Raw genomic sequence first — 5,632 nt, 5'->3', positions numbered from 1 at the left:
AGGTTTTGGGACATCCAGGATGCTCCAGTTGCTGTTGGGGTGAAATGGAGCCGGTGTATCCATAGGGATCCCCCATCCCTAAGGATTCCCCATCCCTGGCGGTCCCGTGCCTCGCCGCGATCCAGGATTGTGCTGGAATCCATTGGAGCCGCTGGGATCCATCCAAGGGATCCATTGCGGTGCCGCTGCCGTGGCTCTGATCCTTTGGGATCTCGGTGCCACCTTCTCCTGGCACCTTTCCCGGTCACGAGGCCGGCGCTGCCGGGAGCATCCATCCATCTTCCAGCGTCCTCTTCCGACGGCTCCGCTCGGAGCATCCCGCACGGAGCGGGGCGGGTCCCGGCCTCCCCTCAGGTGTTCCTGGGATGGGGGAAGGTGGGAATTCCTGCTTGGCGGGGTTTATCCCACTTGGGATGTTCTTGGAAGCATCTTCCCTGCCGATGTCGTATTCCAAGGGAGTCAGGATCCACCGCTCGGGAGTTTCCCGGATCCCTTCACTCGCCGCTCCGGGATTGGAGGAAAATCAATCACTGAAGCTTTCTGCCTGATTATTTCCCGGTTAATTGACAGTTTTCCACGCTCGGCTCTTCCATATCCGATGGCAAAACTCTCCTTGGTCCATCCGTGTTTCCTGGTGGAAATCTGTGGGTTTGGGTTTCACGTGGAATCTTGGATTTGTGCTCCGTAGCCTTGGGGAGCGCAGCCATGGATGGCTGGCATTGTGTTTGCCGTGGATTTTCTCGGTGCTTTAGGCTCTTTTCCAGGTTTTTATATGGGATATTCCATATTTTGCAGCATCTCGGGATGCTCCTGGTGCCGGGGCTGGGATGGGACGTGTTGGGATGCGCCCGCATTTCCCTGCAGGAATTTCTTCCCAATTTCCTACCTAAATCTCCCCTTTTCCACCTTAAAGCCATTCCCCCTTTTCCTGCCATTCCATGTCTTTGTCCCAAGCCTCTCCCAGCCCTCAGAGGCCCTTTGGGCACTGGAAGATGCTCCAAGGATCTTCCCTGGATCTTCGCTTTTCCAGGCTGGGCAATCCCAGCTCTCCCAGCCCGGCTCTGTAGCGAGGCTCTTCTCCGATGGCTCTGACAGCTCCAGATGCTCCTTCCAACAAAACACAGGGAATGTTCAAGGATATCCCCATCCCATTCCCGATAAGGAGCCACGGGAGCTTCCCTGTTGCGTCTGGGGGTTCTCCCATCACCGGTTCCCGCGGAATCCGAGCAGGTTCCGATCCCCATCCCGGTGTTTTTGGGTTTCTGGGCACCTCGCACGGAGCTCGGGGAGCTCATCCTGATCCGTAGGAAGTGGGTCAGGAAGAGGCTGCGGCGCCGGGCTCGGTTCTTTTTATATTCCCGGGATTTTCCGATGAACGCGGCGATTCCTGGCGCTGGCAGATTCGGGATGAGCGGGACGGGCTGGGGGAAGGGGGATAACGCTCCCCTTCAGATCCCAGTGTCGCGACTCAGCCCCTTGGACCTGGAATCTTATCCGGGCATTTGGGATTGTGGTATCCGGAATATGCCTGAAATCCCTCTGAAGAGCAGCACCAGCCTTTGGAATCCGGAGGGTGTTGGGAGCGGCGCTTCCAAGCCTAAAATTAGCCCCGAGCCCGGCGCTGAGGAGGCCGGGTTTTATTTCCATGGATCCGCATCGCATCCATGTTGTTCCGTCCCTGCTCCGTAGGTTCCACTTGATGAGGTTTCAGTGTGGATTTTGGGGCCGAATCCTGAAATTGTCCCGTTTTGGAATTCCCGGTGGAATCTGCGCCGGTTCCTTGCGGGCGGAGGAGCCGGATGATGGGAAGAGTTGGATTTGTGCGTGTTTTCCATGCCTGGTGTGTTTTTCCCGATAAAATTTGGTCTTCATGGAGTCTCAGGAGATGGATGCGTGAATCCTGGGATTTTTTGGGATGAGGCTGAGCCAAAGCCGTGTATCCCTTGGGAAGGGGAGGCTGCTCCTTGTCACCCATCCCGGGATCTGTCCCTGGGAGCAGAGCCTGGTGCTTCCATAGGGAGGACGTCCATCATTCCGGGATGATCCATCAGCCCGGTCGGTGCTCCGGTGTCGGGGCTGGAAATGGGATCCAAACCCATTGCAGGGAATACAAACCCTTCTCCCAGTGCTGCCGTTCCCTGCCAGGACTCGATGGCCGGGCTTCTCCTGAGGAGTCTCCTTCCTTTTCCCAAGGCAGGAGCAAAGTCTGGGAAGGAGATTTTGGAGGAAAGAGGCCGGATTTCCACAGAACTCTTACGTTGGGATCCTTTCCATCCCTCTCCTGCCCATCCCAAACTCCTCTTGCTCGCATCCCTACTGCACAGAAACATGGAAGTGCATTCCTTGAGGCTCCCAGCCACGAAGGAGGATGTGTCCTGCTGGAATGCTGTTCCTGGACACCAAATCCAGCTGTTTTCCCCCCAAAATCCCTGGTGGAGGCAGCTCCAGCTTCCCGGTTTCCTCTGATCCATGTGAGAAGCTCCATCACGATCCCGCTCTGCTGAGCAGCGAGTCCTGGAAGGAGATGGAGAACTGGGATTCTCCCTTCTGCCCTGACAGGTGGAACGGTTTCCTTGTTTCTTTTCCGGCCGTTTGTGGGAGATGATCCATGGGATTGGGATAAATCCTCATTCCCGGTGGTTCTGCCCTTTTTCCATGCCGGAGCCGCTGTTTGAGTGGAATCAGATTAAGTTTAGGCCCTGGGAAGACAAAAGATCCGGAATTCCGGGCGCTGTGTGCAGGGAGAGGGTCCCACAGAGGCTCCATGTGCTTCCCCAATCCTGTTTTGGGGTTATTTCTTGGAATTCAAGCACTTTTTCATGGAAAACAGTGGTTTTCCAGTGAAATTTTTGGTTTCCCAGTTGGTCGTGAGCGAGAAGTTCCCCAAAATCCACCTAAAATTCCCCAAAATCCAGGGTGTTTTTAGGGACACCTCCAGGTGCAGCCGCTCCGTCTGCACTCCCCAAATCCCGGTTTTTAGGGAGGGACTGCTGGAAAACCTGCTCGGGCTGTTTCCCATGGGATCCCCCAGGGAATTTTAAGGTCGATGCTCCAGGGATTCGTCCCAAGTTGGATCCTTGGATGAGGGAAGGGTTGGGAATCTCAGCTCCTCCCAGTTTGCTCCCAGTTCAAGCTCAGCTCAAGGATGATGGGCGCAGGTGGAGGAGCTGCTCCCGTGTCCATAAGGAATTTTCCCGCTCCTCAAACACATCCCAACATCCACCCCATGCTGCCTCCAAAAGTGGGGAGTTCTGAGGGAAAAGCCGCCGGTCGGAGTGATGCAGAATTCCAGGGAATTCCAAAATGATCCCGTGGTCCTTCTTGAGTAGCTCCAAACCTGGTGGATTTTCCCTTTCTCCTTATTAAATCCTGGGTTCCAATTAAATCTTGGAGCCCTGACAAATTCCAACACCTACTCTTGCAAGGGGGGCATTCCCACGGCTGGTTGTTCATTCCTTGCGAGAATTCCTGCAAACCACCAGCAGTGCCTCGGGATCCGTGACCGGAGTCACCGGTGTGTTCGGAACGACGCTCCCGTGGCCTTGGAAGAGTGGGAAAATGCCCAGGTCTTGTTTTCCAAGGGATGGGCCTCAAGGTTGGGTCTGGAAATGCAGGAAGTCAACGTTCCGCTCGCTGGTTTTACCTGGAAGTGCTGGAAGCAGCTGGATTGGGAAGTGGGAGCTGCTGGATGTGGTTAAGGAGGGTGGGAATGGCGCTGCTGTCCGTCGGGATAGCGCTGGGATTGGGAATCCCATGTTCACGGCGACGTCGCCGGGAAAAGCGAGCGAGGGGAGCAGATCCCAAATTCCCAGAGGATCAGGCAAAGCCAGGGTTTGGAGGGGTCAATCCCAGCTGGGACTGGGATGAATCCGTAGGAAATGGGATCACGCCGCGTTGAGTTTGTTGGTGGGACCTCCTTGAGCGGCGCCTTCTCTGGAGGTCGACCGGCTTTGGATTCCCATGGGATGGCAAATTTGGGGAAAAATCATCCCTTTCCCTGCTTAATCGCCCTCCAGTTTTCCCAAAATCTCTTCCCGAGTACGCGGTGTCAACCTGAAGCTGGATCGGGATGGTGCCGGCTGCTGGCGGATCAGGAGGAGGGAGTTGGATCCAGGAATCCTCTGTTTTGGGGGAGACGTGTCATGGAGGGATTACACCAGTGGGGCAGAAGATCCAAGGATCCTTTGGATTTGGGATAAAAGGAACTCTGGGCAGACACTTCCTCAGAGATCTTTTCAGCCTGGAAGCAGAAGCTCCCAGGGAATGGATCCATAGGAAAAAAAAAAACCCCAAAATTCAGTTCAATGATGTTTTAGTTCTTCCTTTGCCCATCCTGGCCGGGAAGATCCATCAGAAAGGTCGGAGCAGCGGGATGGAGGCCGGGGCATGAGGAAGGATGGGAGGGATCGACCTCCCCGAGTGTGCTGGGAAGGTTTTCATCCCGTTCCAAATCTTCACCTGGCATAAAACAGGGCTGGAAGGGCTGGAGGAACACGGGGAGGATGGAAACAGCCTGGAATGGTCCTAAAAAAACCCAGGGAATGGAGAAATCAAGGAATTTTGCCTCTCCCCTGCGACCTCTGCGTTTTCCATGGGCACGGCCTGGAATAAATCATCCCAGGGCCCATCCCACCCCCTCATTAGCTGATAAATCCATGGAAACGAGCGTGCAATTAAAGCTAATTAATCCTTTCCCCCTTTGGAAACCAGATTGTTCCATTTTATCCAATAAAGGCAAACTGGGGCTGCTGGAATGCTGCGGAATTCCCAGACTCCTACACCTCAGGGGTGGAATAAAGCCGTGGATGTTGGGAATGACGGGATTATCGGTGTGTTTCGGGGGAATCCAACAGCTTCCATCTGCTCCAAGCCCTGTCCAGCCTGGCCTTGAGCACTTCCAGGGATGGGGCAGCCTCAGATTCCTGGGATAACCTGTGCCAGGGCCTCGCCACCCTCACAGGGAATTCCAGATATCCAATCTGAATCTCCCGTCTTTTAGTTTAAAGCGGGTTGTCCATCCCTGGCATTCTCCATCCCGGGTTCTCCGTGTGCTGGATGCTCCAAGCGCTCGTTAATTCCTTAACGAGGCCCCGAAGGCGTCACCATCCTCTTCCCGCTGCTCCCTCCTCGGGACACCCTCAGCCGTGGGGACCCGGAGCGGGAATTGGGCGCCTCTGGAATTGGGCTGGTTCGGGAGAGCCAAAATCCCGCTGGATCCTCCTGCTCCAGGGTCGGCCCCGCAGGTGGCATCTCCCAACCCATTCCGACCCTCTCCAGCATCCCTCGGCATCTTCCCAGGGACCTCTTGGCATCTTCCCTGGGAATCCTCGGCGTCTTCTCCGGCGTCTTCACCCGCTGCCTCGGATCTTTGCTGGGATCCTTTGGCGCCTTCCTCACATCCCTCAGCATCTCCTCCAGCGCCTTCCTTGGCATCCTTTGGCGTCTTTGCCGGGATTTGGGCGTCTTCCTTGACATCCCTCGGCACCTTCCTGGCGTGTCCGTCGGCATCTTCATCCACCTCCCTCAGCATCTTCATCCACCTCCCTCGGCATCTTCATCCACCTCCCTCAGCATCTTCATCCACCTCCCTCAGCATCTTCATCCACATCCCTCGGCACCTTCATCCACCCCC

The sequence above is a fragment of the Corvus brachyrhynchos genome, unplaced genomic scaffold, assembly GCF_000691975.1.
Source record: "Corvus brachyrhynchos isolate BGI_N302 unplaced genomic scaffold, ASM69197v1 scaffold787, whole genome shotgun sequence".
NCBI classification, from domain to species: domain Eukaryota; kingdom Metazoa; phylum Chordata; class Aves; order Passeriformes; family Corvidae; genus Corvus; species Corvus brachyrhynchos.
This window is presented reverse-complemented; position numbering follows the sequence as displayed.